Genomic DNA, 21,990 nt, shown 5'->3' with positions numbered 1-21,990 from the left:
TTCTCGAAGTTTTAGATGTGATGCCAAATCTTTACAAAATCCTAAGGAAGTAGACACGCTTTTGTGATTTCTTCATAATTTTATTTACGTGCTGGACCCAGGGCAAGTCTGCTGAAATGATAACACTGAGAAATTTAAAGTTGCTGACCCTCTCCATCTCTGACTCTCCAATGAATACTACCTCATGGAGCTCTGGTTAGCTCCTGATGAAATCAATAATCAGCTCCTTGGTCTTGCTGACGTTGAGTAAGGGGTTGTTGTCAGGGCACAACTCAGCCAGATTTTCAATATCCCTCCTATATGCTGATTGATCAACACCTGTGATTCACCACTTACAACAAAGCTGTCATCAGCAAAGTTGAATGTGACATTGGAGCTGTGCTTAGCCATATAGTCATAAGTGTAAAATGAATAGAGCAGGGGGCTAAGCACACAGCATTGTGGTGCATCTGTGCTGATGGAGGTTGTGGAGGAGTTGTTGTTGCCAATCCAAACTGACTGGAGTCTAGAAGTCAGGAAATCAATAATCTAGTTGCATAAAGATGTATTGAGGCTAAGCTTATTAATTAGTTTTGAGATGATGATGGTATTGAATGTCGAGTGATAGTCGATAAAGAGCATCCTGATGTATGCAACTTTGAGCTTCATTCTTTAGCCTCTGACTGTCTGCAGATTGGAGAACAGCCAATGTCCCAAGGGGAGATATATCAGAGCCAATGCACTCTACAGGAGGCAATTTTGTACGGTGTCCAGGCTGGAATTGGTACTGCCCCTAGTGCTTGCTCAGCAGAAGACAAGCTGCATTGTGTTCAACTACAGAGACGCAGGGTCTTGGACTATATATTTTCTGTTTTACTGTACTTTATTGATATCCTATTTGTACTTGCTATCTTATATGTGCCTTGTTCTGTGTATGACTGTTGGTATTGCGTTTTGCTGTATTCATGGGTAATGGTGTGTGGTTGAATGACAATTGAACTTGAACTTGAAATTGAAATGATCAGATTTATCAAAATGCTGTCTGGGCATGGAACAGTAGGCATTCATTATCTTAGTATTGCAGTGATGCAGTGTGCTGGGACCTCTGGTGCTACAGGTTATATGCTGATGGTAATTGCAGTGTTTTCAACAACCAAGCCTGGCTGAAATCCAAGACTGTGATTTAAAATGTGATGGTATAGACTGTTTCTTGTTTAAAGGTAACATCATGCAATATCTCAAGCAATTGATTATCATTGGCCACTGGTGGTATGTAAACTGCAATCAAGATTATGGAGGAGAATTCACAGGTAGGTACAACAGATGGCATTTGGTTGTTACAAACAAGAGAAAATCTGCGTATGCTGGAAAGCCACACAAAATGCTGGAGGAATTTAGCAGGCCAGGCAGCATCTAAGGAAAAAGTACAGTTGAAGGGTTTCGGCCCAAACTGTCAACTGTACATTTTCCATAGATGCTGCCTGGCCTGCTGAGTTCCTCCAGCACTTTGTGTGTGTTTCTCACATTTGATTGTTAGGTGTTCAAGTTCAGATGATCTCGAGTTTGGCAAAACTGCCATATCGAAGCATCACTGAGCATTTACCATGAAACATACACCTCCACTTTTTGCCTTTTGTAATCAGCAGCTTGGTCTATCCTGTGAATCAAGGAGTTTTTGGGTCTGATTGCAGTAACTGGTATATCTCAATTACACACAAAAAAACACAACGATCTCTCATTTCCCTCTGATACAGCAACCTTGTTCTAAATTTTCTTCTCCAGCAATTGCACATTCTGGGTAGATGCTGGGTAGAGGCAATCTCATTCCTCTGCATTTTAGCTTGTATGCATCGCTCAAGAATTTTAGCATTTGCTGAATTTCCTATGTTTTTTTAATATGCTCTGCTTTGTTGTCAGTATTTGTCTCCCACATCTTGATGTCAGCTTTCCTACTTCCCTCTCTTGATATTGTCCCTGATATTTCCTCTTCTGAATGTGCCCATAATCCTAATCTCCAATTCTCCAGACCCTGATATTCCTGAACTTTTGATGCCAATGCCTGGGTTATCTAAATTCCTAGTGTCAATAGCTGTCTTCATAAACCCTTGATATATATGATCTGTCTCAATGAACTCCTGATGCTGATGCCAACTCTCCAAAACCCTCTGTGTCTCTGGGTTGGTTTCCTGAAGCCTGGGTTTCTATGGCTAGCTTCCCCAACTACCCCAATATCTTTTTTTTACCTTCCTGAATTGCCCATTCATATATCTAACTTCCACTAATCCATGACCTCCATAGTTTGTTTTCCCAAGCCCCCAATGTCTTTGGTGACTTTCCTGAATCCTCGACATCCAAAGCCAGCCTCTCCAACACTCAATACCACCACATACCGGCCCCCAAATCCACAATATCTATGTTTGACCTCCCAAGATCTTTATGTTTATACTTATGTAAACCTCCAATGCCTACATTTGACCTCTGTGCATTATGAATATCTACGGGCAGCTATCCTGAACCCTGTATCTTCATGGCTCTTTCCCCTAAATCTCTCTGAACGTCAATGTCTATAACTAACCTCACACAAAACTGGTGTGGCCCTTCCCATCGAACATCTCATGAACATATGCCTGTAAAGATTTTGAAGCTGAACATATCAATTTAGTAAGCAATATTCCTACTGCCACAACAGGTCTACAGTGGATGCAAATTTAGTGGCTCGCAGTCGGCTTTGGAGCAGCTGGATAACAGCAATACTTGTGTCAGGATGTTGTTTCTCAATTACTGCTCTGTTTTTGACACCATCTTTCCCTCATTACTAATCAACAAATTTTAAGTCCCTGGGCATCAGCATCTTAGAGAATCTGTCCTGGGCCTAACACATTGATTCACTCATGAAAAAGCATGCCAGCAGCTATATTTTATGAGGAATTCTGCAAGTCACCAAAGGCTGTAGCAAATTTCTACAGATGTACCATGGAGAGCATTCTGTTTAATGCATCACAAGCTGATAAGAAGGCCCCAATATGCCGAATTGAAAAAGGCTGCAGAGGGCAGAAGACACAACCAGCTCTATCACAGGCACAATTCTTCCTGCCATCAAATACATCTTTCAAGGGCAAATCTTGAAGAGGGTGGCATCCATCATTAAGGCCCATCAATATCCAAAACATGCTTTCCTTTATTACTAACTTTAGGAAGGAGGTAGAGGACACGAAGATCCACACTCAATGTTTTAGGAACAGTTCCTCCGCTCCGCCATTAGATTTCTCTGCAGACCATGATCCCATGAACAATGCCTTCCTATAACCCTTTTGAACTATTTCAACTGATATTAATTTTTTTGTCTTGCACAGTACTGCTGCCACAAAACAACAGATTTCATGTCTGTGTCAATGACCTTAAACCTAACTGTGACTTTGAACAAAAACTCAAAGCCTTGTGTATAGCACAATTAATAATCCAAATTTGACATTATTAAAGTGTAGGTCTTCCAACAGAACTACTGCTGTTTTTCTAAGTTAAAGCTCAGTATTCCTACACAATGTGTAGAACCTATATTAGAAATGCATTCTGTCAGATGGGCAAATTCTCTATGAGCTATTAGTTTCACACATAGCTTCAATCTACCACTGTGGAGTATTAGGCACATAGTTCATTTGAAGTAAAAGAGCTGTAAATGCAATTTTATATTGGGCAATTCCTCTGAGAAATGGACTAAAAAAAGACTTCAAAATTAATTGAAGCCAAGAACTATTGAACTGGACAGAGCTATTCATCATTGAAATAACTGGTCAAAAGGAAGAAGAAAAATGTAGGACATTCTGCCCAGTGAACAATCAGTGCAAGAGATAAAGCTTGAGAACAAAATATCACAATGGCCCTTTTATTTTCCCTGTCTGTTTAGGAGTTCTAATATAATTGTAGTAAGCTTTAGAAGTACTATATAAAATTTCAAAAGCTTATATATATATATATGAATAAATCTGCTTTTCATGACTTGTAGGCTCCTGATATCCAAGTTTATGGCTGCAGAGATGAGGATTCCTTACAGTTTTTGACGTGTCTGATCCTTTAGTGTTACAGTGCCTTTGTTAAAATATTTGATATGCTTCAATTGATTCACTTGTAATGGATTTCACAACTAGTTGTTTCTTCAGCTCTACCATTTAAAAATCAAAATGATTTTCGTCTTCCTGATTTTACTGAGTGTTCTTAAATATTAAAATCTTCTGTGAGAATGTTGTATGACTAAACTTGTGAAGTGGTAATATAATAGGTTGAACTCTGCTTCTTAAAATCAATTGTATGGAAATCGATGGAATTTAATGGGAGCAATGTTTAGGGGTCTTTAGTGCACACATTTTACCACATTGTACATTTAGCATATACACAAGGAGACAGCTTTCTACTCCCTTAACTGTCCCCATCTGTTGAGCTGGGGTTGTACTCCCAGCAAGATTTAATTCTGATTACTAATTCGGTTGCATCATATCAGTGTTCTCGGGTGCCTGTGACACTTGAGTAAACTTATACATTTGCCAGTCTATTTTCTTATTTATTTGACTGCAATTACTTAAACTTAAAAACTATTAACGTGTAATGATACAGATTTTGACTTATATAAAATCTGAAAGCACTAGTTCTTAAAAGATAAAACTAAACAAATGTATGAACTGAGATTTAGAAATTTTCCAATTAAATCAAGGCACATTAATTCAGTTATCAGCAGAGTTCGCTCTCTGCTGCTGATAACTGAATTAATGTGTGCTGCATCGTAATGCTTTTTAAATGAAGGAAATAGAGCTCTGAAAATAAAAATGACCTAATTACAATGTGTGTATTAGCTCTATCAGTCTGTAAACTTTAATTTCCATTTGAATCATACTCAACAAGAATTTTCACACTGACAAAATTCTAATTAAATCCATGGCTCTCAGGCAGCTTCTGTCTCTCCCAAATACTCAGACAAGGAAGAATTTTAAAAGTTTAATTTTCGCACCTTATTTAGTTGTTTGACTCAGAGTTCTATTCTTTGGAGAGGACAGCTTATCCCTTCGCCAGTGAAATGCGTAAGTGTAAACTAAGTCTTAAAAAGAAATACTCCGGTAAACCAATAGTGCACATTGTCATATTTATGACTGGATGGTGAACCATGAGCAACTGTAGAGCATTGATATTAGGATAACTCTTTGATCTCTACACCCAAGCAATCTGCATCAGAAATGATGCATATTTATACATAACTGTGTAACACTGATGTAAACCAGATACTGTAGATCAACCAGGATACCTAAAATGTGATGTGGATACAATTACTGGGGGTATGTAGAGTGTGGTGGAGTTCATCATGTGACCCATTGCAATTCACCTGCTGCCATAGGAGATATCTGATGGCCACCATATCCCTGGCTCAACATGCATCACTGGAGCATCTGGATAACGAAGGCACCCTCGTCAGATCCCTATTTAGTTATTGATTGTGGCTCCATCTTTAAAACTATAATTGCAAACAAATTCATGTTGAAATCTCTTGACCTAGCACTCAGCACCTCCCCATGGAAACAGATCCTTGACTTCACGATCAAAAGACCACAATCAGTTAGGGTAAGCAGCAGCCGCATTTAATCTCAAAGCTATTGCTCTGCAAAGCTGAATCCTCAGTGCTTTACTTTACTCCCAATACACTCGGAAATGTGTGGCCAGATTCTGCTCTAACTTCATCTGGAACTTGACAGATAATATCATTGTACTGGGCGGAAAACCTCGCGCACTTACGAGACAGAGTACAGGAAGGAGGTATCGAGCTTAGTGGCGAGGTAGCAAGACAACAGCCTTTCCCTCAATGTCCACAAAACAAATGAGCTGGTGGTTGGCTTCAGAAAGCCTAGTCCAGGGGTCAGCAACCTTTACCACTGAAAGAGCCACTTGGACCCGTTTCCCACAGAAAAGAAAACACTGGGAGCCGCAAAACCCGTTTGACATTTAAAATGAAATAACACTGCATACAACGTTTTGTTTTGCCTTTATGCTATGTATAAACAAACTATAATGTGTTGCATTTATGAAATTGATGAACTCCTGCAGAGAAAACGAAATTACATTTCTGCATGCAACAAAAACATTTTGAACTCCGAAAAAAAGACGTTGGGTTGAAGGTTACTTTTAAGTAAAATACTCAACGTCTATTTGAGTCCTTCTTGTATTTATGAAAAACGCCAAACTTAAATTTGCCGCCAGCAGCAAACCAAAAATAACGTCAGCCAGCTGTCAACCTGAAAAATAAAAGGACTATTTCACTGAACAATGAAAACATATGAATATACGTAAAATAATACGCAATTAAAATATTTATCATACTTCTTCAGGTTGACTCACACCTGACAATGCAGTCGTATTCAGTAGGGATGGATCGATGCTTAGGGGAGTGACCGGGAAGGATAATGTGTTTTTTTCCTCTCTGAACTCACAGAAGCGTTTCCCAAACGATGTTTGCATTGCGATGATTGCAGAATGTAAATACTCCGAATTTATCATGTCGTGACATTGTTTGAACTCTCTCAAATTGGGGAAGTGAGACAATGTGCCTTTCTGTAAATCTCTGGCAAGCAACGTCAACTTGCGCTCGAATGCAAAACATCCTCCAACATGTGCAGGGCTGTACGTCCTTACCCCGTTGAAGAGCTGTGTTCAGCGTGTTCAGGTGCGCTGTCATGTCTACCATGAAGTGTAGCTTTTCCAGCCACTCTGGCTGTTCCAGCTCAGGAAAGTTGAGCCCTTTGCTGCCCAGGAAAGTTTTCACTTCTTCCAGACGCGCGACAAAGCGTTTCAGCACCTCCCCTCTGGACAGCCAGCGATAAAAACACGTTGTAGCGGTTGCTACACGCAGTCAGTAAACTGCAGTCAAAGATAGCTTTATTCGAACTAAACAGCCTTGCTTTTAAGCCTCCCTCAACCCGCCCCCCATGGGCGCGGATGCTGCAAAAGACACGTACTCACAAACCCCCGTAGGCTATCTCCCTTAGCCTGAACGCTGGCTAATTGTGAGCCGGTTCGGATGTGTCAGGAAATGGGTCGCCACAACGTCTTATTTAGATTGTACAAGATCACCATAATCTTCAAATTTAGATTTACATTTCAAAAACTAACAAACTAACATAAAATACATATTAATTAAATACTGACCATGTAGCGGTGTGCTACACGCAGCGCTAAAATTACAACACGGAGTCGGTAACTGCAGTCGAAGGAAAAAAACTTTATTCGAAATCTTCAGCCTCACTTTTAAGCCTCCCTCAACCTGCCCCCCCCCCCCCATGGCGCAGAGGCTCCAAAGCTCTGTGCTCGCAAACCCCCGTAGGCTATCTTATTGTGAGTCGGTTCGGATGTGCCAGGAAAAGGGTTGCCACAACCAATTATTTCCCAAAGCAACAGGGAGCCGCAGCACAGACGTAAAAGAGCCACATGTGGCTCCGGAGCCGCGGGTTGCCGACCCCCGGCCTAGTCGAATAACCATTCTTGCATGTGTCAGCAGTGCTGAGATAACCTCAAGTTCCTAAATCGAAATAATACCAAAAGCCTGTCCAAGTTCAGACAGTTTTGAACACAGCTCAGTCCATCATGATAATCAACCTCTTAACTACTGATTCTGTCTACATTTACTAAAGGCCTCATACTAAAGGCCTACATATGACTAAAAGCCTCCCACTCCAGTTTTCCCACCTGGGCAGGAGATAATAAGGCTTGAAAACAAACAGTACCAGGCTGAAGGAAAGCTATCCTGTTATTGTAAGAATCTTGAATGAACCTCATATATGATAAAGCTAAACACTCAACCTCTCAGTCTATCTTGTTCAGACATAGCGTCATAGAGCCCTACACCTCATAAACAGGCTCTTCAGTCCATGTAGTCTGTGCTGAATTATTAACCTGCCTAGTCCCATCGACCTGCACATAGACAATAGCCCTCCATACCACTCCCAACTATGTACCTATATTTTTTTATATTGAAACTGAACCAATATCCACCCACTGACAGCTTGTTCCACACTCTTTCCACCCTCTGAGTGAAGATGATCCCCCTCATGTTTGCCTTAAACTTTTCACCTTTCAATCTTCACCATGAACTCAAGTTCTAGTCTAACCCAACCTCGGTGGAAAAAGCTTTCTTGCATATCTGTACCTGTAGCTCCAATAATTTTGCAAACCTCTATCAAATCGCCCCTCATTCTTCTGCACGCTAGGGAATGAAGTCTTAATCTATTCAACCTTTCCCTATATCTCAGGTTCTCAAGTCCTGGTAAAATTATTGTAAGTTTTCTCTGCACTCCTTCAATCTTATTGGCATCCTTCCTGTGGATAGATGACCAAAACTGCACAAAATACTCCAAATTTAGCCTCCCCAACATCTTATATAATTTCAACATAACATCCCAAATCCTGTACTCAAAACATTGATTTATGAAGACCAATGTGCTAAAAGTTTTCTTTCTGAACTCATCTACCTGTGATGTGACTTTCAAGGAATCATGGATCTGTAGACTCAGATCCCTTTGTTCTACTCCTCAGTGCCCTACCTCTTATCGTGTAAGACCTATCGTGGTTTGTCCTACCAAAGTGTAACACTTCATACTTGTCAGCATTCAATATCATCTATCATTTTTCAGCCCATTTTTTGAGCTGGTCTAGATTCTGCTGCAAGCATTGATAATCTTCCTCGCTGTAATCTTGCATCATGCAAAAATTTGCTGATCGGGTTTTCCACGTTATCAGCCAGATCATTGATGTAGATGATGAACAATAATGGACCCAGTACTGATCCCTACAGCACACCATTGGTCATAGGCCTCCAGACAGAAAGACAACCATCTACTACGAATCTCCGGCTTCCCCTGTGAAGCCAACATCTAATCCCATTCACTACCACATTTTAAATGCCAAACGACTGAATCTAATGGACAGGCCTCCCATATGGGACTTTGTCAAAGGCCTTGCTAAGGTCCATGTAGACAGCATTCACTGCCTTGTCTTCATCAGCTTTCCTGGTAAGTTCCTTAACAAGCTCTATAAGATTAGGAAGACATGTCCTACAAAGCCACATTGACTATTTGTAATCAGGTGCTATCTTTCCAAATACTTATATATCCGGTCCATTAGAATACAAATAACTTACCCATCTACTGTCAGGCTCACCGGTTTATAATTTCCTGGCTTATTCTTAAAGCTTTTCTTAAACAGCAGAACAACATTAGTTCTCCTCCAATCCTTCTGCATCTCACCCGTAGTGAAGGACGTTTTAAATATCTCTGCTAGGGCTCCTGTAATTTCAGCACTTGTCTCCCACAGGGTCCGACGGAATACCTTGTTAGGCCCTGGGAATTCATGTACTGTAGTTTGCCTCAAGGCAGTAAACACCTCCTCCTCTGTAGCCTGTATAGGAGCCATGACTTCAGTGCTTCTTTGCCTCGCTTCCATAGACCCTGTGTCCATCTCCTGAATAAGTACACATACAAAAAACCCATTTAAGACCTCCCTCATCTCTTTTGGCTCCATGCACAGATGGGCTCTCTGATCTTTCAGAGGACTAACTTGTCCCTTGCTATCCCTTTGCTCTTGGGATTCTCCTTCCCCTTGTCTGCTAGAGCAAACTCATGTATTCTTTTAGCCGTCCTGATTTCCTTCTTAAGTGTTTTCTTGCATTCCTTTTATTCAAGTACTGTACATCATTTGCTCTTTCCTGCTTCTATCAGATATACACCTCATTCTTTTTCTTAACCAGGGCCTCAATATCTTCCAAAAGCCATGCTTCCCTAAATTTGTTAGCCTTGCCTTTTATTCTGACAGGTACATACAAACAGTCTACTCTCAAAAATTTCACTTTTGAAGCCCTCCCGCTTACCAAGTCTACTTTTGCTAGAAAGCAACCCATCCCAATTCAGACTTGCCGGATCCTGTCTGATACCATCAAAATTGGGCTTTTTTCAATTTCAAATCTCAATCCGAGGAACAGATCTATCCTTCTCCATAATTATCTCAAAACTAATGGCATTATGATCACTAGATAAAAATGCTCTGCTACACACACTTCTGTCACCTGCCATGTCTCAGTCCCTCACAGATCAAGTATTGCACTCTTTCTAGTTGAGACCTCTATGTGCTGATAAAGAAACTTCACTGCACACATTTGACAAACTCTGTCCCATCCAGCTCTTTTACAGTATGGAAGTCCCAGTCAATATGTGAAAAATTAAAATCACCTAACAGTTCCCAATCTCTTTACAAATTTGCTCCTCTAAAATCCCACAGACTGCTAGGTGGTCTATAATATAAGCCCATTAACATGGTCATATAACCATATAACAATTACAGCATGGAAACAGGCCATCTCGGCCGTTCTGGTCCATGCTGAACGCTTACACTCACGTAGTTTCATTGACCCACACTCAGTCCATAACCCTCCATCCCTTTCCTGTCCACATACCTATCCAATTTTACTTTAAATGACAATACCAAACCTGCCTCTACCAATTCTACTAGAAGCTCGTTCCACACAGCTACCACTCTCTGAATAAAGAAATTCCCCCTCGTGTTCCCCTTAAACTTTTGCCCCTTAATTCTCAACTCACGTCCTCTTGTTTGAATCTCCCCTACTCTCAATGGAAAAAGCCTATCCACGTCAACTCTGTCTATCCCCCCCATTATTTTAAATACCTCTATCAAGTCCCCCCCCCCCCGCAACCTTCTACGCTCCGAAGAATAAAGACCTAACTTGTTCAACCTTTTCCTGTAACTTAGGTGCTGAAACCCAGGTAACATTCTAGTATATCTTCTCTGTACTCTCTCTATTTTGTTGACATCTTTCCTATAATTCGGTGACCAGAAATGTACACAACACTCCAAATTCGGCCTTACCAATGCCTTGTACAATTTTAACATTACATCCCAACTCCTATACTCAAAGCTCTGATTTATAAAGGCCAGCATACCAAAAGCTTTCTTCACCACCCTATCCACATGAGATTCCACCTTCAGGGAACTATGGACGATTATTCCTAGATCACTCTGTTCTACTGCATTCTTCAATGCCCTACCATTTACCATGTATGTCCCATTTGGATTATTCCTACCAAAATGTAGCACCTCACACTTACCAGCATTAAGCTCCATCTGTCATCGTTCAGCACACTCTTCTAACTGGCCTAAATCTCTCTGCAAGCTTTGAAAACCTACTTCATTATCCACAACGCCACCTACCTTAGCATCATCTGCATACTCACTAATCCAATTTACCACCCCATCATCCAGATCATTAATGTATATGACAAACAACATTGGACCCAGTACAGATCTCTGAGGCACACCACTAGTCACCGGCCTCCAACCTGACAAATAGTTATCCACCACTACTCTCTGGCATCTCTAATCTAGCCACTGTTGAATCCATTTTACTACTTCAATATTAATACCTAACGATTGAACCTTGCTAACTAAACTTCCCTGCGGAACCTTGTCAAAGGCCTTACTGAAATCTATACAGACAATATCCACTGCTTTACCCTTGTCAACCGTCTTTGTAACTGCTTCAAAAACTTCATTAAGATTTGTCAAACATGACCTTCCACGCACAAATCCATGTTGACTGTTCCTAATCAGACCCTGTCTATCCAGATAATTATATATACCATCTCTAAGAATACTTTCCATTAATTTACCCACCACTGGCGTCAAACTGATAATTGCTAGGTTTACTTTTAGACTTATTTTACTTTTACTTATTTTTATTTATTCCTCAGATCCACCCATAGAGACTCAGTCGATGAGCTTTCCTGCCTGTCTTGTCTGAACATTGCTATGATATTTTCCCTGATTAGTAATGACACCCCTCCCTCCTTAAATCAATCCTATCTAAAATAATGGAACCCTGGAACATTCAGCTGCCAGTCCTGCCCCTCCTGCAACCAAAACTCACAAATGACTGTAATGTCTTAGTTTTATATTCTGATTCCATGTCCTAAGCTCATCTGCTTTTCCTACAATACTCCTTGCATTGTAATATAATCAACTAGGAAAATTAGTCCAAATATGCTCAATCTTTTGATTCATGACTTTGTATGTAGGCTTAACAACATCTTTCCCCACAACCATTCCCTGTCTGTTCTGGTGCTGTGGTTCCTATCCCCTGCAACTCTAGTTTAGATCCAGCCATGTAGCACTAACAATCCTTCCCACAAGGATATTTGTATTCCTCCAGTTCAGGTGCAAACTGTCCGTTCTGTACAGGTCCCACCTTCCTTAGATGAAAGACCAATGATCTGAAAATCTGAAGCCTTCCATCCTGCACCATCTCTTTAGCCACATGTTAAACTGTATCAGCTTCCTAATTATAGTCTCACTAGCACGCGACACACGTAGCAATGCTGAGATCACAATCCTGGAGCTCCTACCCTTTAACTTAGCACCCAACTCTCGGAACTCACTTTTCAGAATCTTGTCACTCTTCCTACCTACATCATTGGTACTGTCGTGGAACACGACCTCTGGCTACGCACCTTCCCACTTCAGAATGCTTTGGATTCAATCCGAGATGTCCCTCACCCTGGCACCCAGAAGACAATATACCATCCGGGAATCTTGGCTTTGTCTACAGAATCTCCTGTCTGTTCCCAAACCAATGAATCCCCTATCACTACAACTCATCTCCTCTCCCCATCCCACTTCCATTCCGACCCACAGAGCCAGACTCAGTGCCAGAGACCTGACTGCTGCTGTGTTCCTCTGTTAGGACATCTGGCCAACAGTACCCAAAAGCGGTCTACTTGTTGTTAGGGGGATCAATCACAGTGCTACTCTGCACTGGCTGCCGATCTCCTTTTCCACTCCTGATGCTCTCCTAGTTACCTGTGGCCTGCACCCCACTGTATTGTGCTTCCATCAACCCTTCAGCCTCCTGAATGATCCAGATTTCATCAGCTTCAGCTCCAATTCCTTAACACGGTCTGAAAGAAGCTGCAGCTGGATGCACTTCCTGCAGGTGTGGTCGTCAGGTGAGGCCTCCCTGCCTTCCCACATTCCACAAGAGAAGCATTCTATTATCCTGCCTGGCATCCCCCTGCTCTAGCTCTGCAACAAGAAAGAATGAAAAAAATACCTACATCCCGTATCACTCCACTCTGATGCTTCTGTCAGACAAAGCCTGAAATTCCCTTTCTGACACTGACCCACTCACAGAATGGTTGTTCCCACAATGCCACTCTACTTATGCTTAACTTCTTTTTATTGGTCCTTGCTAAATGCCTAATTAAGCTCAATTCAACATCGCCAAGGGAATTGTGGCATGCAGAATGTCCCGAATGCCCCGCTCACTTCTTTTGAAATCTCTCTCCCGCAGTGCAATGCAACAACCAACAATTCAATTCATCTCCAAAGGAATTGTGGCACAGAAAATGTCTCAACAGCCCCAGCTCACTTTTCTTTTCAATTTCTCTCCTCTGTGTGTCACAGGAACACTATATTCTGAATTCTATTATTGCTTTTTTTCCTTTCTACTAGGCCAACATACTTTGAAATGATCTCTTTGGTTTAGATTATCTGGATTAAAAAGATCAAGGCGTCAAGGCCAAGTGCAAAGGACAAACTGGTGTTCAGCTCACTAGTCCAAGAGACTTTACTCTCCTCATCTCTGAACTGACTGTGGCTGTGGCCTGCAGCCATCAGGCTCCTGGACTGGCCCACCTCTGAACTGACTCCATGACTGTGGCCTGCAGCCATCAGGCTCCTGGACTGGCCCATCTCTGAACTGACTCCATGACTGTGGCCTGATCGGGCTCCTGGACTGGCCCACCTCTGAACTGACTCCATGACTGTGGCCTGATCGGGCTCCTGGACTGGCTCATCTCTGAACTGACTCCAAGACTGTGGCCTGATCGGGCTCCTGGACTGGCCCACCTCTGAACTGACTCCGTGACTGTGGCCTGATCGGGCTCCTGGACTGGCCCACCTCTGAACTGACTCCATGACTGTGGCCTGATCGGGCTCCTGGACTGGCCCACCTCTGAACTGACTCCATGACTGTGGCCTGATCGGGCTCCTGGACTGGCTCAACTCTGAACTGACTCCAAGACTGTGGCCTGCAGCCATCGGGCTCCTGGACTGGCCCATCTCTGAACTGACTCCATGACTGTGGCCTGCAGCCATCGGGCTCCTGGACTGGCCCATCTCTGAACTGACTCCATGACTGTGGCCTGTAGCCATCGGGCTCCTGGACTGGCCCATTTCTGAACTGACTCCATGACTGTGGCCTGTAGCCATCGGGCTCCTGGACTGGCCCATTTCTGAACTGACTCCATGACTGTGGCCTGTAGCCATCGGGCTCCTGGACTGGCCCATCTCTGAACTTGCTCCATGACTGTGGCCTGTAGCCATCGGGCTCCTGGACAGGCCCATCTCTGAACTTGACTCCGTGGCTGTGGCCTGCAGCCATCGGGCTCCTGGACTGGCCCATTTCTGAACTGACTCCATGACTGTGGCCTGTAGCCATCGGGCTCCTGGACTGGCCCATCTCTGAACTGACTCCATGACTGTGGCCTGCAGCCATCGGGCTCCTGGACTGGACCATCTCTGAACTTGACTCCGTGGCTGTGGCCTGATCGGGCTCCTGGACTGGCTCATCTCTGAACTGACTCCATGACTGTGGCCTGCAGCCATCGGGCTCCTGGACTGGCATCTCTGAACTGACTGCGTGGCTGTGGCCTGCAGCCATCGGGCTCCTGGACTGGCCCATCTCTGAACTGACTCCATGACTGTGGCCTGCAGCCATCGGGCTCCTGGACTGGCCCATTTCTGAACTGACTCCATGACTGTGGCCTGTAGCCATCGGGCTCCTGGACTGGCCCATCTCTGAACTGACTCCATGACTGTGGTCTGCAGCCATCGGGCTCCTGGACTGGCCCATCTCTGAACTGACTCCGTGGCTGTGGCCTGCAGCCATCGGGCTCCTGGACTGGCCCATCTCTGAACTGACTCCATGACTGTGGCCTGCAGCCATCGGGCTCCTGGACTGGCCCACCTCTGAACTGACTCCATGACTGTGGCCTGCAGCCATCGGGCTCCTGGACTGGCTCATCTCTGAACTGACTCCGTGACTGTGGCCTGATTGGGCTCCTGGACTGGCCCACCTCTGAACTGACTCCAAGACTGTGGCCTGATCGGGCTCCTGGACTGGCTCATCTCTGAACTGACTCCGTGGCTGTGGCCTGCAGCCATCGGGCTCCTGGACTGGCCCATCTCTGAACTGACTTCGTGGCTGTGGCCTGCAGCCATCGGGCACCTGGACTGGCCCATCTCTGAACTGACTCCATGACTGTGGCCTGCAGCCATCGGGCTCCTGGACTGGCCCATTTCTGAACTGACTCCATGACTGTGGCCTGCAGCCATCGGGCTCCTGGACTGGCTCATCTCTGAACTGACTCCGTGGCTGTGGCCTGATCGGGCTCCTGGACTGGCCCACCTCTGAACTGACTCCAAGACTGTGGCCTGATCGGGCTCCTGGACTGGCTCATCTCTGAACTGACTCCATGACTGTGGCCTGATCGGGCTCCTGGACTGGCCCACCTCTGAACTGACTCCAAGACTGTGGCCTGATCGGGCTCCTGGACTGGCTCATCTCTGAACTGACTCCGTGACTGTGGCCTGCAGCCATCGGGCTCCTGGACTGGCCCATCTCTGAACTGACTCCGTGGCTGTGGCCTGCAGCCATCAGGCTCCTGGACTGGCCCATCTCTTGAACTGACTCCATGACTGTGGCCTGCAGCCATCGGGCTCCTGGACTGGCCCATTTCTGAACTGACTCCATGACTGTGGCCTGTAGCCATCGGGCTCCTGGACTGGCCCATCTCTGAACTGACTCCATGACTGTGGCCTGCAGCCATCGGGCTCCTGGACTGGCCCATCTCTGAACTGACTCCGTGGCTGTGGCCTGCAGCCATCGGGCTCCTGGACTGGCCCATCTCTGAACTGACTCCATGACTGTGGCCTGATCGGGCTCCTGGACTGGCCCACCTCTGAACTGACTCCAAGACTGTGGCCTGATTGGGCTCCTGGACTGGCTCATCTCTGAACTGACTCCATGACTGTGGCCTGATCGGGCTCCTGGACTGGCCCACCTCTGAACTGACTCCAAGACTGTGGCCTGATCGGGCTCCTGGACTGGCTCATCTCTGAACTGACTCCGTGACTGTGGCCTGCAGCCATCGGGCTCCTGGACTGGCCCATCTCTGAACTGACTCCGTGGCTGTGGCCTGCAGCCATCGGGCTCCTGGACTGGCCCATCTCTGAACTGACTCCATGACTGTGGCCTGCAGCCATCGGGCTCCTGGACTGGCCCATTTCTGAACTGACTCCATGACTGTGGCCTGTAGCCATCAGGCTCCTGGACTGGCCCATCTCTGAACTGACTCCATGACTGTGGCCTGCAGCCATCGGGCTCCTGGACTGGCCCATCTCTGAACTGACTCCATGACTGTGGCCTGCAGCCATCGGGCTCCTGGACTGGCCCATCTCTGAACTGACTCCGTGGCTGTGGCCTGCAGCTATCAGGCTCCTGGGCCGACTCACCACTGAACTGACTCTGTGATTGTGGACTCACTATCAGGGACTCTGCCGTTCAACATTCTGTATGTTATTTGTTTGTATTTTTATTGTTTGCACGACTTATTCTTTTTCACACATTGGGTGCTTGACCATCTTTGTCATATGCTTTTTAGCGGGCTTGTTTGTGTTTCTCTGTTTTGTATCCATCCGCCAGAAGACGAATCACAGGTGTGCACACTTTGATAATAATTAAACTTTGAACGGGCATAGGTAAAGATAAGCATACCAAGTTGCAGAGTAGGAACAAAAATCACTGCGTTTCATTAATACCTGTGACTGTTAATTGCTTGCCAATGCAAAGCTGTTGAACCCATAGATTCAATAATTTTAGATAATGCTACCTCAAGGTAAAGGATGTTATGAAGATTTTGTGTTCTGTTACGCCTACAATGAAATGTCACATTTCAGCCTATTTATATCCATTGTCAATGACTATCACTTTTGACAGCATAATCTCCTTGTCAGCAATACAATTTTCAAACTTCCTCTTTCCTCTTTCCAGATTCTGCTTAAAATCCATATCTATGCCCTAAATTCAGTCAACATTCCTATGCCTTGCATTCTTGGCTTTAAATCTGATTTCTTTCTCCTTAAAGATGGTCCGAAGAAACAGCTAGTGACGCCATGGTGAATACTGCTGATCAAACAGGTTGGGCTGGAGTATGATTTTGCCAAGAACACAAAATGGGTGACCGTGACTTTTTCTGCATTACAGCTTTCTGGAAGTAGTAATGCAGGAAGTTTCACTATGAATCAAGTGGCTTGAAATAACCTACCTGTTTCACATCATATTTTAATGCAAGGAGTATTGTGGGTAAGGCAGATGAACTTAGAGTATGGATAAGCAGGTGGAATTATTTTACAGCCGTTGCTTGTGGGAGGGGCAGCTCAATGTTTCAGAGTTCTGTTGTTTCAGACATGATAGATGGAGAAGAGATGGCATGCAACAACTGTGATTAGATAGAACAGACTGAAAAGCCCATCTACTAAAGCTATATAAATGGAACTGAGAAATAAGAAAGGATGACCACATTGATGGGCCTTTTATACACCTCCCAACAGTCAGAGAGATTTAAGGAGCAGATCAGGATCAGAATCAGGTTTATTATCACCGGCATGTGACGTGATATTTGTTAACTTATCAGCAGCAGTTCAATGCAATACATAATCTAGCAGAGGGAGAGAAAAAAATAAATACAATAAAACATAATAATAAAGAAACAAGTAAATCTATTATGTATATTGAATAGATTTTAAGAGATGTTCAAAAAACAGAAATATTGTACATTAAAAAAGAGGTTATATCCAAAGCTTCAATGTCCATTTCAGAATCGGATGGCAGGGGAAGAAGCTGTTTCTGAATCTCAGAGTGTGTGCCTTCAGGCTTCTGTACCTCCTACCTGATGGTAATGGTGAGAAAAGGGCATGCCCTGGGTGTTGGAGTTCCTTAATAATGGATGCTGCCTTTCTGAGACACCGCTTCCTAAAGATGTCCCAGGTACTTTATAGGCTCGTGCACAAGGTGGAGCTGACTAGATTTACAGCCTTCTGTAGCTTGTTTTGGTCCTGTGCAGTAGCCCTTCCATACCAGACAGTGACGCAGCCTGTCAGAATGCTCTCCACAGTACATCTATAGAAGTTTATGAGTGTATTTGTTGACATGCCAAATGTCTTCAAACTCCTGATAAAGTACAGCCGCTGTCTTGCCTTCTTTATAACTGCATTGATATGTTGGGACCAGGTTAGATCCTCGGACATCTTGAAACTGAGGAACTTAAAGCTGCTCACTCTCTCCACTTCTGATCCCTCTAAGGATGGTACGTGCTCCTTCGTCTTACCCTTCCTGAAGTCCACAATCAGTTCTTTCGTCTTACTGATATTGAGTGCCATATTGTTGCTGAGGCACCACTCCACTAGTTGGCATATCTCACTCCTGTACACCCTCTTGTCACCACCTGAGATTCTACCAACAATGGTTGTATCATCAGCAAATTTATAGATGGTAATTGAACTATGCCTAGCCACACAGTCATGTGTATACAGAGAGTAGAGCAGTGGGCAGTATTGATCATCAGTGAGGAGGATATGTTTTAGAGAGATAGCTGACTGTTGCAAGAAAATAAGGGTTGTGTTAGCAGGAGATTTTAACTTTCTGCATATTGACTGGGACTCCCATACTGTAAAAGGACTGGATGGGACAGAATTTGTCAAATGTGTTCAGTGAAGTTTCCTTAATCAATATGTAGAGATTCCTACTAGAAAAAGGCAAGATACTTTTAGGGAACTGTTAGGAATTATTGAGGAGTTGTGAAATTATGTGAATATTTCAGATATTAATTCAAAACAAGAACCAATCTTCAGTTCTTAATGTAAATTACATGCAGTGATCAGTTTGAAGTTAAATTTGCATATAAACAGCAGGGGGCTGGCAGCTAAAAGAAGTGGCTTAAAAAGTGAAGTGACATGAGGCATTTCCATATGCATCAACTGAACATTAGACAATGGGTTTATATTAACTGGCAGACATCAAACCAAGCAACTTGCGCATTGTACCAAGTTCAAGGAAGCTTACAAACCAAACTGATATTATCACTTAGCATATCAACTAGCTGATCTATCAATAGCTGGGAGATTTGTGTACTGAAAGAGTCAGCCCTCACACATTCTGAGTTCCTCCAGCATTTTATCTTTGTTGCTTTGGGTGTCCAGCATTTGCAGAATTTCTCATGTTTACATATCTTGGGTTCCTGTCCTCAGAAGGGTCAGATTATCTGTGTAAATTAGTTAGTCGTAGCAAAGGTGCTTGAACCTCGCGGGGGGGGGGGGGGGGGTCTTATCGATTATAATGTGATGTACCTCAAGGGAACCATTTGCTGGACACAAAATATTGAGGTAAATAATGTCATTGTAACTATGGAAATTGAATTGAATCACCTGCTGGTAGTTTTGATTTTAACAGTGTAAGATTGTGATGTATGATTGTGTGAGTTTGATGGAATCTACCAAGAGAGTTTCCAACAGAATGCCTGATTGTCCTGATGAATAATTGCTTCAATGTCACCAGCTTCGGCATCCCTCTGGAGACCGAGATCACAGTCATAACATTACAGGGCAACACGTTGGGTCTTGTGATGATAACTCCATTAGTTTCAAGGCAATTATGGAGAAGGTTTGGGCTGGTCCTTGAGCTGAGATTCTAAATTAGAGAAAGATCAGTTTTGATGGTATCAGAAGGGATCTGGCAGGTGTGGATCAGGACAGCTTGTTTTCTAGCAAAGGGATGCATGGTATGTGGGAGGCCTTCAACAATGAAATTTAGGGTACAGAACGTATATGTACTTTTAGAGTAAAATGCAAAGCTAACAGGTTTAGGGAACCACAGTTTTAAAGGGATATTGAGGCCCAGGTTAAGAAGGAAAAAGAGGTGCATATCAGGATAGGTAGCTGGGATCAAATGAGACGCTTGAGGAGTATAAGAAATAAAAGAGACCACTTGAGAAGGAAGTCTGGAGCGCTAAAATAGGACATGAGGTATTTCTGACAGAGAAGGTGAAAGAGAATCCCAAGGGCTTCCAAAAATATCCTAAGGGCAAAAGGACAGAAAAGTTCAAAGGTCAAAGCAACTTTATTATCAACGCACGCAAAAATATATAATTTTTTGTCTCTCACACACACACACACACACACACACACGTGTGAAAACTCTCTTACATCTTCACCCTCAAGCTGGTTGCGACTATAGAAGCTACCAGCCACAGCTGGGGTGCGGTATGCTTGTCTCTAAAAGCTTCCCTGAGATAGGTGAACAAGTCATCAGCCTGCTCTTCCTCAGCATCACTGCATGTATGTGCTTCCTCTAAGGCTGCACCACTGAGCAGGGCCATGACAAAGTCATACTGATCCTGGTCGGACTAATTTCTGCTATGAAGTGCACGTTGTACTTCTTCAATAAAGTCATCAACAGACCTCCCATCTTTCTCAACATCCCGCGTAAATGGAACAATGTGCCTTTCCCTTGGGACATATACATGGGACCTTTTGCTTAATGTAACTGTGATTGCCATGGCTTCATCGTACCTACTATGCAATTCCCTAATTTGCTCATTCAAATCAAGTTCAACTGGTGTGTCCCCTGAGCGTGACATAGTAAAAGCTCAAGCCTTTAATGTTTTCACAAGCCTGCAAAAGGAGTTGCTGAAGTCCTTTGCTGCAAACACGATGGATTCACGGCCCGCAGTTCCCTGGATCCACGTCACCGTGCTGCGTCCTGACGTCAGTCGCTGATGTCCCGGCCCAGTCCTGAGGCTCCACCACAAGGCACAGGTGCCCTCTCCTTCCACCTGACTGGAACACGGTCCTATCTTCACCATTACCATATTAGGTACCATATCCTTGCACCGGACCACTTACATCACTAGTACCAGCTTCCCAAGCTCGAATCTGCTTAACCCTACAGCTGTTCAGACCAGTGGTAACCACTGCTGGGTGAAGAGCAGTACCATGAATGATCAAACTACAGATCGGCACAGACCCATCAAACTCCGCATCTTCTAAGACAAGCTCAGGCTCCCCTGCAAATGGCTGCCTAGAGAGTGCAGCAGCCTCGGTATTGCTCCGACCCAGACATCAAAGTCAAACCCTGACGGCTGAGAGATCTCTGCTCCACTGCGCCCAACTTGACAGTTTTCCAGTGGGATAGGGGGTTATTGTGTGTGTGTGTGTGTGTGTGTGTGTGTGTGTGTGTGTGTGTGTGTGTGTGTGTGTGTGTGTGTGTGAGAGAGAGAGATAGAGATAGTAAATGCAAGAACCACAATAAAACCAATGAAAGGCCACACCCAAAAGTGTAGAGAACAATCAATGTGCAAAAAAAAAACAACTGTGCAGATACAAAAAGACAGAGGAAAAGACAGTAAGTATTGAGTACAAGAGATGAAGAGTCCTTGAAAGTAAGTCCAGTTCAGTGGGAACATTTTAGTGATGTGGGAAGTGAAGCTGACTGACGTTATGCCCAAGGGACAGAATTGGTCCTCTTGAAAATCACAGTTGTCATCTATGCATGGAGTTGAACAAGGTGTAAGGATCTGAAGTTGATTTTTTTGAATCAGTATTATCTTGAGAGCTCAAGAGACAGACATATTGTATATAGAAGTGAGGCATAAGAGTAGTGAGGACATGGATTGATCTACCGATTTCACAGCCTTATGAAGGATTCAGCAGACTTAGCTCTCAAGCAAGCACATTTAAGCAGACAAGGGTTCATTGTCACGGCTGGAAACAAGGTAGAAAGGGGGGGAATCCAAGCCTGGCTGAAACACAGTGGGTTGATCTCTGCTCGACCCAGGATCTTATTAGCAAATGTGCAGTTGT

The 21,990-nt window shown here is 44.0% G+C and overlaps 1 protein-coding gene across 1 annotated transcript in view; it reads right to left on the bottom strand.

Annotated features, from left to right (window-relative positions):
* LOC132395162 (contactin-associated protein-like 2) overlaps positions 1-21,990 on the bottom strand; it is a 1,263,978-nt gene that overhangs the window by 772,037 nt on the left and 469,951 nt on the right. The window lies entirely within an intron of this gene.

The sequence above is a fragment of the Hypanus sabinus genome, chromosome 6, assembly GCF_030144855.1.
Source record: "Hypanus sabinus isolate sHypSab1 chromosome 6, sHypSab1.hap1, whole genome shotgun sequence".
NCBI lineage: Eukaryota > Metazoa > Chordata > Chondrichthyes > Myliobatiformes > Dasyatidae > Hypanus > Hypanus sabinus.
Note: the sequence above shows the minus strand (reverse complement) of the source record. Positions and strands in the feature narration are given on the sequence as shown.